Source organism: Palaemon carinicauda, chromosome 6 (genome assembly GCF_036898095.1).
Source record: "Palaemon carinicauda isolate YSFRI2023 chromosome 6, ASM3689809v2, whole genome shotgun sequence".
Lineage (NCBI taxonomy): Eukaryota > Metazoa > Arthropoda > Malacostraca > Decapoda > Palaemonidae > Palaemon > Palaemon carinicauda.
The window spans coordinates 75,128,077-75,140,532 of record NC_090730.1 but is presented as its reverse complement, the minus strand read 5'-3'; positions in this window follow the sequence as shown (position 1 = coordinate 75,140,532).

The window sequence follows — 12,456 nt, the reverse complement described above, 5'->3', positions numbered from 1 at the left end:
TCTGTTTCTTCCCTGAAGCCTCATAATGTCTTCTGGTTTCCTCCAAAAGTCTGAACTGACTTTTAACACCGAATCTTTTTCTCATCGTTAAGGAGAGAAAATCATGAGATGTAGGTTCCGTGTTTCTTGTGATGAAGCGAAGACAATCGACTTCTGTACTCGCTGAGACATGGATGGATCTGGTAACGGTACGAATTTTATTCGTAGTTCCAATGCCAGAGGGAACCACACGCTATTTGGCCACTTGTGGGCCACTTTTGCTGCTTTCCCTTTGAAGGATCTCAGCTTATCGAGGACCTTCAAAAGGAGGTTGTGCGGAGGGAACAGATAAATACTGGACCATCTGTTCCAGTCCAGGGACATAGCGTCCACTGCCTCCGCTAGCGGATCCTCGTATGGGGACACGTAACGATCTATTTTCTTGTTGTCTTTCGTCGCAAAGAGGTCTATCTGCATCTCTGGGACTTGACTCGAGATGAAGGCGAACGATCCTGCATCAAGGGACCATTCTGACTCTATAGGTGTAAACCTGGATAGAGCGTCCGCTGTCACATTGCGGAACCCTTGAATGTGAACTGCTGACAGGTGCCATTTCTTCCTTTCCGCCAAACGGAATATGGCCAACATCACTTGGTTGATTTGAGGTGACCTCAACCCTTGTCTATTTAGGCATCTCACTACTACCTCGCTGTCTAGAACCAGTCTTATGTGGATCGAGTGGCGAGGAGAAACTTTCTTTAGTGTCAGAAGCACTGCCATGGCTTCTAGAAAGGTGATGTGAAATGACTTGAAAAGATTGGACCAAGCTCCTTGGACTCTCTTCTGATGAGAGTGACCTCCCCAGCCTTCCTTTGAAGCGTCTGTGTGGATAGTTACTGATAGGGGAGGAGGTTGAAGAAGTATTGATTTCTTCAATTGCTTGGCATTGGACCACGGCTTGAGAAGCGTTCCCAGTCGAGTCGGTAGTGGTCTTATTAGATCTCTTCGCGCGCTTGATGCATATTTTCTCCTGACTCCTGTTGCATCCTTAAGCTGTGCTCTTAGCACTGGATTTGTTATCAAAGCAAACTGCGGAGAGCTCAGCACTCTCTCCTGTTCGCGTCTTGATATCTGTTTGGATTTTGAGCTGGAGAAAGTCGAGACTTTTTTATGTTGATCTTGAATCCCAGATGTTCTTGGAACTGGACCACTATCTTAGAAGCTTGCATGCATTCTGTCTTGGATGCTGCCCACACCAGCCAGTCGTCCATTTAGGCTACCACTTGGACCCCCTTTAGGCGTAATTGATGGACGGCTGCGTTCGCCAGCTTCGTGAAAATCCTTGGGGCTATGTTTAGCCCGAAAGGAATGACTCTGAAGGCGTAAAGTTTTCTATGTAACTTGAAGCCTAGGTAGGAGGAGAGGTGACGATTAATTGGAACGTGCCAATAAGCGTCAGACAAGTCTATAGAGACAGTATATGCCCTTATAGGCAGTAGGGTCCTTATGTGCTGAAGCGTGAGCATTCTGAACTTGTAGTTCACTGTGAACTTGTTGAGTGGCGACAAGTCTAGAATGACTCTGAGTTTTTCTGAGTCCTTTTTTGGAACACAAAACAGCCTTCCTTGGAATTTGATGGACTTAACTTTCCAGATTACTCTTTTGTCTAAGAGTTCTCGGAAATATTCTTCCAGAACGGGGGAGGAGTGTTGGAAGAATTGAGGAAAATTGAGGTGGAGGACTGCTCCAGCTCCAACCTAGTCCATTTTTAATTAGGCTGTGGGCCCAGGGATCGAAGATCCAGGTATCCCTAAATAGCTGTAGTCTCCCTCCTACTGGAAGTACCTTACTTCTGCTGTTGTGGACATGAGGCCTTGCCTCCGTGACCGCGTCCTCCCCTGTATCCCCTTCCTCTTGAAGGGCATCTAGAAAAACCTCTGACAGTTCCTCTAGCTCTCAAACGAAAGGAAGAAGTCTGCCCTTCGAAGGCTGGGTTAAAAACTGGCGACTGTGTCGCCACTTGTTGAGGTACCAGCTGGTACGTGGTTGGAGGTTGTGCCACTATCTGAGGCACCGCTGTCACAGGAAGTTGTTGTTGATGTTGCTGTCAGTAGGGTTTAGCCAGCCGAGAGGATGTCCTAGGCCTTTTTGTCTTCCTCTTTGGTTGGGGACCCTCATCCGGAGAAGACTTTCTCTTAAGATCTAAGCCCCACTTTTTGAGAAGGTTCCTATTCTCTGTGGCGGCCTTGTCTACTACCTCTTTAACCACTTCATTGGGAAAGAGGTCTTTACCCCAAATACGAGAGGAGATCAGTTTCCTCGGTTCGTGCCTCACTGCAGCAGAGGCGGACACGAACTCTCTACAGACTCTCCTAGCTTTAATAAAGCTATAGAGATCCTTCCTAACTGTGGCCAGATGGGTTTTGGCTACAACCATGAACATGTCCTGGTTCTTGGGGTAACTTGCTATCGTTTCTAGTGTCGTTTGTAACGACATCGATGCTGCAAGTCTTTCCTTTGTCTCTTGCTCTCTACGCAAAAGAACCTCCAATATCAGCTTCCAGCTTCCCGATTGAGACGGTAAGGTGTACGTCCTTCCAGTCTTCTTGGTCCAAGGGCAAGGTCAGAGATAACGGCTTGCACTCCTCCAAGGAGGGTCATGGTTTCCCTGCCTCCACCGCCTTTAAGGCTGCCTTATATCCCTTTTACAAGAAGGGAAAGGCTCTGGTAGGAGAGGCCACAAAGGAGGGAAGCTTCTTACTCAAGGCGGGCACCTTTGAGTTAGTGAAGCCCCTCTATTTCATCGAGCTCGCTAGTAACGTCTGAGCTTTGCTATGGTAAAAACCTATGACCTCCTTCGGCTCCGTCTCCTCCTTTGAGGCTGGCTCCTTCCAAAGACGGACCTAGCAGTCCGGATAAGAATCTTTGTTGGGCGAAAATTCCACTTCTTCCAGGGGAATTGCTCCCAACTTTTCTGAGATCATAATCTTCCCGGTTGTCATTGGCATGTGTTCGGCATACCTCCAAGGATAGGTATCCGAGCACAAAGGAAGATCCTTCACGCTGAGGCGCTTCTGGGGCCCACGTGATGCTCCAAGTCTATGTATCTCCAGTTTCATTGCAGCTTCCTTCTCATCATTCTTCCTTTGAATTTGTTGGATCATCTCAACAATGGAAGAAAGAGTCCTTCCCAGCTCATCTGGGATAGCAGACGATGTAAAAGGAACAGGTTCTGGGTCCGGAACCGATGTAACCGACACTTCGTCGATTTCTTCCTCTTCTACTTGAGGAGCCTGGAACAGCTCCTCCTCCTGACCTTCTCCTAGAAAGTCCTTCTCAGTAGAATCCGACACCTCCGACATCCTATCGTCCAATTGGATGTCTTGAAGGGCGGCCGAGACTTCAGAATCTACCGGATTTTGGGCAGTTGGTATCTCCACCTGAGGCTGGGGGATGATTGCATCAGCCGATGCTTTAAGGAAAAGGTAGGCCCTCATCTTCTCATTTGGAAGGTAGGGGCCTGAGGTGTTTTTCTGAAAACCCCTCCCCCAGGATTGTAACATTTCCTTGGCAGCATCCCTTGACTCCGTTGACTTAGGGTCGTCAAAAGCCTCGGTAATCAGGTTAGAACAAACCGTACAAACATGAGGGTCCCAATAGCGGAGATCACCTCTGGAGGCTGCGCATGCTGCGTGCCTCCTGCAAAGTTGATGTCCTCAGAAGTTCTTACTGCGGACATTACAGAACACACTCCCACACTTCGGATGGTCCTCCTGTAAAGAGAAGAAAAATCCATGAGTATCAAGTGAAGGCTTTCACTTATATTGAGACATTTAGCTTATATAGAAAAGCTATGAAAGCCAGAAGGAAAGACACATACTTGTATTTACTGTCCAGTCAATTGCTGAAACCTCCCGAGATATCAAAACTAAGGTTAATTCTATTCTAGAATACCTTATGTAATTTCCTAAACGGAAATTTAAGGTGTAGTTCATACCTTGAGATGAAGTTTTAATATACGGGATAGAAAGAATACAGAAAGAACTTATTTTCTACAGTAATCTTTCTTACAGAATCCTTCCGACATGGACTAGGGAAGCAAAGCTTCCTGTGTCCGCCCCTAACCTAGCATTCTCTATGTTAGGAAGAAGCAGACCACAGACTAGAAACTCTGATGTTCTGCCCTAACCCAAAAAACCAGTCACTCTGGTTATCAGGTCAGGACAGACATATCCTAGAATAGTTATACCTAAATTATTATACAGATAGAACCACTAGGATTAAGCCAAAGGCTTACAGAGGGAGAGAGGGATTGAACTTAGCCTCCCGAGGAGAAAAGAACAATCGGGGATGTGTGAAAGTATACTACTGTACCTAGATTACTAGACTAGGTAAGGTGAGAATTGATTACCTAATTCACCGAAACTCTCTCGTATACAATCTTGGAAAAAACATTCAACAGTATCTTACATGTATAAAATATTTGCCTATAGCTTAAATAATATAACACTCAGAAAAACTTATATCATGCTTGAAAGTACTAGTGCCAGACGCCTAGGCTACAAAGCCTCGTGAAGGGCAAGATCGGTTACCTAAATCACCGAACTAAAAACTGACGGTATAATATAAGCATTCCTAGAGGAGCTGAATAGCTAGATTATTAAAGCATAACAAACCGGGAACGTCGCTCTAGCTAACTAAATGACCCATAAATAGCGAGCAATAGCATTCAGGATGCCTCCGGTAGGCAACAGATCTTGTTTACGTTAATATCTCTTTTGATTTAATTCAAAAGGACAAGAGCTTACATTTATACATAGTAAAGATAATACTCAACTTTCCAGAGGCAAAAGAGGCCGAAGAAATCATCAAAAAGTTGAATTATATCCAAAATAACGAGAGAACACAAGGGAAAACACCGAGTAGTAAAACTACACGAAAAGAATAAAGAGGGCGCTACCGCCTTCATCAGATACACACTGGAAATGGAATAGGAGAGATGCCTTACTCATTCTCGTTTCAGATTCTTGTCATTATAACCTCTCGAAGCGTTAATACTGTTCTGGGTGAAGATAGCTATGTGACGTGTCAAGAATACGTCCTCAGATATTATGCAATATCCCTGTGAGATTATTCAGGGATATTCGCTCCAGGAGTTAGAATTCTGGATACCTTAAGGTAAAATTCTCTGGGAATATCACTGCAGTCAATTATACCTTAAAAAGCTACCTATTAGGAACTTCCATCAGGACGACATGGCCTGAGCCCAAATATATATATATATATATATATATATATATATATATATATATATATATATATATATATATATATATATATATATATGTGTGTGTGTGTGTGTGTGTGTGTGTGTGTATGTGTATGTATATATATCATCATTATCATCTCCTCCTACGGTTATTGACGCAAACGGCCTCGTTTCGATTTCGTCAGTTGTCTCTATCTAGAGCTTTTAAATCAACACTCCTCTATTCATCATCTCCCAGTTCACGCTTCATAGTCCTCAGCCATGTAAGCCTGGGTCCTCAAACTCTTCTAGTGTCTTTTGATACCACCCCCCCCCCAAAAAAAAAAAATGTCATGTTTAGTAATCCCTCTTGGGAAGTGCGAAGGGCATGCTCAAATTATCTCCATGTACTCTTCACCATGATCTCATCCACATATGGAACTCGACTAATATTTCTTATAATTTCAGTTCTAATCCTGTCCTGCCATTTACCTCACAATATTTTTTTGAGGGCTTTGTTTCCAAATAGACAAAATATGTTGGATATTGTTTCATTGCCATATAGCATCACTGATCTCACTAAACTGATATATAGCTTGTTTTTTATATGTAATTTCAGGCAATTTTATTCAAAATTTTTATTGTACTAGTCATTGTTTGATTGGCTTTTTTCAATCTTTCATTAAACCACAATTTTAAAGACTGTATTAGAGATTATAGTTCCTTAATATCTAAATGGTTCCACCTTATTAATCCTTTCTCCTTCCAATAATATTTCATCTCCCATTGCATATTCCGTTCTCATTATCTCTGTCATTCTTCTAGTGATCTTAAGCCCAGCTTCATGTGATATTTCATACATTCTGGCAAGCAAGCTTTGAAGGTGCTGTGGTGTTCTTTTAATAAGGACAGTGTCATCAGCATACTCTAGGTCTGTTACTTTCCTATGACAAATCCAGTCCAATCTTTCTCCACCATCCCCAACTGTTCTATGAATTACAAAACCCATGAGAATAATAAACAAGATGGATGATAACATATTCCCTTGGAGTACTGCACTGTTCACTGGACATTCTTTTGTTAGGACTTAATCAAATTTGCATATTTAAGAGGAACTCCATAACAACGCAGGAATCTCCACAAAATATTTCGGTGCACACTTTTTCAAAGTGGATTTCTATATTCTACACAGTGCTGTACAACTTGTCTTGAAAGGAAAATTTGGTCTGTACAACGTCTACCTTTTCAGAATCCTGTTTGTTCATATCTCAGCGTTTCTTCAATATTTCTCTCTAGTCTCTTAAGAATGAGCCTACTATATATTTTCATGACAACTATGTAAGGTTGATACATCCATAATTATTGCAATCAGTCATACCTCCTTCTATTACCATTTTTACCCGCAATCCTAGCTCCCATTCATCAGATTTTGCCTCTTCCTGCAACATTCTACTAAATAATCTTGTTCTGGTAGTCACTTAAGTTTCGGCCAGTATCATCTTAACAGTTATTCCATCGTATTCATGGACTCTCCATCTCTTTTGTTTTCTAATGATGGCTCTGATTTCAAACACACTGAACTCATTTATGGGCACATCAATGTCTTCCTGAGATTCAGGTATATCGATCAAAAAATTTTTTCCTTCATATCTGCGATTTATAACCTTACTAAAGTGTTCTATCCAATGCTGCCTTTCTTCATCTTCTATTGTTGTAAATGATCCATCTCTCTTTTTTGATCGGTATATGCTCCTTTTTTGGCACAGTAGAGATTTCATGAATAATACTATAAACAATTCTATTACCACACTCACTCTCTGAATTCATAGCTTTGTCAGCCTCATCTGCTATCCTGCCTAAATATTCTCTCCAGTCATTCGTGGCATTTCTTTTTACTTCACTATCAATACCGGAATACTTAGCATGCTCTACTTTGTATATTTTATTACTTACTCAAATACAATCAACAATCAACTTTTCTCTTTTTCTTCTTTGTATAGTATCCTACGTATACGTATCCAGGGTTTCTTCCTTGTAACTGCCTATTTCAGAACTGCACTACCAACTGAAGGATATATGTTCTTAATATCTCACCATTCATCATTAATTGTCTACTCTTCGTCTATTAAAGTCTCTGAAATTGCAAATCAATCCCTACATTCAATGACAGAGGTTTCTCTGTGGTCATTTTTTAGACGCGTAGTTGTATCAAACCTAGGTATTCTATCTACATTTAGTTGAGTGCTTTCAGTTTTAACTTCAGTGTGGTAATGAGTCGCTGGTGATCACTACCAATATCTGCACTTCTATAGCTTCTGATGTTTCTCAGAGGCTTACTTTTCTGTTTATTAATGGCTATGTGACCTATTTGATTTTTGTAATAGCCACATGGGGAAGTCCATTTATATTTGTGGATATCCTTGTGCTGGAAAAGGTACCTCATATAATGAGATTGTTTGTTCAGTAAAATCTTATAAAATTTGCCCAATTTTCATTTGCAGCTTCACCAAGACCCTCAACCCCCATCACATTTTCTATACCTTGATTATTCCTTCGAACTTTAGAATCAAGGTCACCCATACCAATTTTCGTATATCTCTTTCGGATCCCATCTACTACACTATTCAGTTCTTCATAGTATTCATCTATCCTTTCTTCTGGGGAATCACTGGTTGATATATAGAAATCTGTAATACTCATTTTGCACTGCTTTGATTTGAAGTTTGTAAGTAATAATTTACTATCTAAAGCTCTCCAATCTGTTAAACCCTTTTCTGCTCTTTGCGTCATCATCATTCCTACTCTTCTCTTCCAACTTCATCTGTTCTTCTGGAGTAGATATATATACTGCCTTAGTCTAAGATTTCCTTACCAATCCACTTAAAACATGTTTCATTTAAGGCCAAAATATCCAAACATATATTTCATAAATTCATACTCCACCTGCTGTAACTTCCCAATCTGATTCATCGTTCTAACATTTCAATCACCAATTTCCCTTTTCCATTAGTATTTAGAAACTGGGCATGTGACTGGGGGAACTTCTTTTTTTTTCGCTTTCCATATACAGAATATAACCAGAGAGGATTCATTGGCTAAATTAATCAGAGGATATCCAGTTCCTTGTGATGTGCAGTCCTTATATAGCTAATGCAAGTGACCCCTGCGGGTCCATACTAACTCAAGTAAGATCAACCGCCAGGTATCTGAAGTATAAGTGAAAGAGATATCTTTTCCATCGCCTTAAACCCAATCCAGTATCTGCTGCCTGTAACTTCCTCGATATTTTAGGGCGGCATTTCCTCCACCCCCTAAGTTCTTATTACTCCACCAAGTTGCCCATATGCTTACATAACCGTTGGCGAACATGGATTGCTAAGATATAATGCGTAGCACAGTTAAACAATGCAATGAACTCGAAAAATTTTTATTCATAGTAGAATAGAGGTTGATTATATTTTTAATTTATTACTTGGCAATACATTAATTGATCAGAGATACAAAACTGTTGGTTTTGCTATTTACAGTATAGCATAATATATATATATATATATATATTTATATATATATATATATATATATATATATATATATATATATATATATATATATATATATATATATATATATATATATATATATATATATATATATATATATATTTTTGGGCTCAAGTCATGTCGTCCTGATGGAAGTTCCTATAGGGTAGCTTCCTATGGTATATTACAACTACGGCGATATTCCCAGAGAATTTACCTTAAGGTACCCAGAATTCTAACTCCTGGAGCGAATATCCCTAATGAAAGGGATATCGCGACATATCAGAGGACGTATTCTTGACACGCCACATGGCAATCTGCACCCCAAACAGAGATAACACATCGAGGGGTCAATTGGCAAGAAACGAAAACGGGAAAGAAAAAGGGGGAGCCGCTCCCAAGGCTCCCTCTTCTCCAGTTTCGTAAGCGTGCCTGGCGCCAATCCTGGCGCCATCTGTATTCATTTTTGCGTAGCTTAACAACTTGGTGTTTTTTCCTGTGTTTCTCGTAAATCTTGGATTTATTCAGCTTTTCATGGCTTCTCCAACTTCGTTGGCCTCTGATAAGTTGAGTACCATTTCTTTTATGTATAAATGTAGGCTCTTAGTAAATTTTTAAGTGATTAATAGGATTAATCTTTGTTACAAGAGCCGTAGCCTACCGGAGGCGTCATGGACGCTGTCACTCGCTAGGTATGAGTTTTAGTTAGCCAGAGCGACATTCCCGGTTGTTTTGCTTTAATAAATTTTAGCTATTTAGCGTTACCTAGGATTTCCTTACGTGCTTTAGTATTATTTTGGCGAAGTATTCGCCAACTCTGGCTTACGCCAGGCCATGTAGCCTAGTCGTTTGGTCCTAGTACTTTCTGCATGATTTTGGTTTTCCGAGTGTATTAAAATTTTATTTAAGCTTTAGGCTGTTTTTTATACATTTAAGATTAAGTTGAATATTTCCAAGAGAGTATACGAGTGAGTTTCGGTGATTTAGGTAATCGATTCTCTTGGTGCCTAGGCTAAGTTGCTTATGGAGTCTTAGTATACTTTCTCATACTCCCCGGTTGCTTTCTTTTCTTCGGAGAAGGTATGCAATCCCTTTCCCTCTGTTTAAGCCTTGGGCTTATCCCTAAGTGGTTTATCTGAATTAACTTTCGATAAAACTATACTGGGGTGTTACTGTACCTTCCTGTTCCAGTAAGTCTGGTTTCAGAGAAGGACAGAACAACAGAGTTTTTAGTCTGAGTCTGTGTTTGTCTGGCTTGGGGTAGAATCTCCCTCGCTGGCCTGACACAGACATAGGAGGCTTAGCCTCCTTAGGTCACTACCGAAGGTTTCTGTACGAGATGATTCCTTCTTTTGTGATCTAGCAGACTAGTCCTTGTTGCTGTTCTCGGTGGGAGGATAAGATCCTTTCCCTGGGAGTAGCAACACCTTCCTTGCTTTGGTTCTTTGGGAGCTGGCAAGTATTGCTGGCCTCCCTCCTTGGATCTCCCTTAGGCTAAGATGAGTTTTCTTGGCTGCGGGTGATCCTTCACTAAAGCAAGGTTGGTAGGACCCTCTTTTGTCCCTTCCCCCTCTATCTCCGTAATGGCCTAGCCATTACAGTACTGTACGTCATTCTACATCTGGACCTAGGATAGGTTAGGATGTGGAATTGACTCAGTCCTTTGCCGGCCGGCAGAGTCTGTCGGCCGGCAAGGGTCTTCTGCTTTGAGTGCTGCCCAGACCTCCCTTGGTCCCTCATCCATGCCTGCCTGTGAGCAGACGGCATTGGTCAGGAAGCCTGAATTAGACTCTCCCCTTCCTTATATGCACTCTTTCGGATTGCCGGGCTTGGAGGTAGTTTACGCTCTTATCCCGGCATCCATTCTGTTTTCTTCTAGTGCTGTACCTGACCCGGCTGCCGGCCTATGAGGCTAGCAGCCGGGCAGTCATAGTCCTCTGGTTCTTTTGCTGCTGGCTGGCATCGGTTGTTTACCTTTGCCGGCCAGCTAATGTCAGCCCTTGTCTGCCGGTTGCTAGGAGCAGTGGCCGGCAGCCGGGTGCTACCCTGTGTAGCCGACATTGGCTGTTGCCGCCCGGCAGTTACTGCCGGCCGGCACATGCATTTGAACCAGCGTTCTGCCGCCTTATAGCTGTTAAGTAGCATACTTTAAAGCTAGTTATGGTGTGTGCCGGCACTTGCATTACCTTCTATACTGTTCCAGTATTCTTCAGTATAACATATACTGTAAGAAGAAAACTATAGTATAAGTTTTGGTACAGCACTGTGTGTTCTAACACTTTTGTGTTGTCTTGCGCAGCCCTTTGCTGTTGCCTTACAGATAAGAAAGTGAGTTCTTTTTTGTCTATGATCCAGGATTTTAAAATCATTGCTTAGGTGTGAGCTCCACCTGTTTCCTCTGGAAACTTTTCATTGGTTATTCTAGAAGAGATTAACCATGCGATTTTATTATCTGGAAGGCTGCAACAATTGGTTGTGAAGGAAACACAAGTGTGTGTCTTTCCTTTCTGAATTGTTATGCTAAACTGTGCATATCCAGTGATACATAGTTCACTTGATACTCATGGAAATTTTCTTCTCTTTGCAGGAGGTACGTCCAAAGTGCGGAAATGCTTTCTGCAACGTCCGCAGTAAGAACCTCTGCGGACATGGATTATGTAGGAGGCACGCAGCATGCGCTGTCTCCAAGGGTGATCTCCGGTATTGGGACCCCCAGGTATGTACCGTGTGCTCTAACCTGATTACTGAAGCTTTTGATTCCCCTAGGACAGCGGAATCAAGGGATATAGCAAGGGGGAAGCTTCGCACCTGGGTAAGGGGCTTCCAGAAAAACACCTCTGGACCTTATCTTCCAAGTGAGAATATGAGGGCTTACCTTTTTCCTAGGGCATCAGCTGATGCAGTGATTCCCCAGCCTCAAGAGGAGATCCCCCTAGTTCAGATCCAGGTGGATGCTGAAGTGGCGGTCGCCGTGCAAGACATCCAGTTGGAGGACAGGATGACAGACGTGTCCGAGCGTCTGGAGGAAGACCTCCTGGCAGGAGGCCAGGATGAAGATCAAGCCCCAGACATCGTAGAGGAAGAAGCCAACGAGGTGTCGGCTGCTCCGGTTCTGATCCGTGAACCTATTCCCTCAACATCGTCCGCTCTCCCAGTAGAGCTGGGATAGGCCCTCTCCTCCATTGTTGGAATGATCCAACAAATGCAGAAGGAGAATATGGAGAAGGCGGCTGCAATGGAACTGCGGATGCAGAAGCTTGCAGCATCACGTGGGCCCCAGAAAAGGCTCAATGTGAAAGACCTTCCCTTGTGCTCAGATGCTAACCCGTGGAGATATGCTGAGCACATGCCGATGACGACTGGAAAGATCGTCTTGTCGGATAAGCTGGGTTCAGTTCCCCTTGAGGAAGTGGAATTCTGGCCCAGCAAAGGGTCATATCCGGACTGTTATGTCCGGTTGAGGAAGAAACCAGCTTCAAAGGAGGAGACAGAGCCAAAGGAGGTCATAGTGATGGACCATGCTAAGGTTCAAGCTTTGCTTTCATCTTCGATGAAAGAGAGGGGCTTCACAAACTCAAAAGTTACTGCATTGAGTAAGAAGCTCCCTTCCTTTGTGTCCTCTCCTGCTAGAGCCTTCCCCTTTTTGCAGAAAGGGTTTGCGGCTGTATTAAAAGCAGTCGAGGCTGGCAA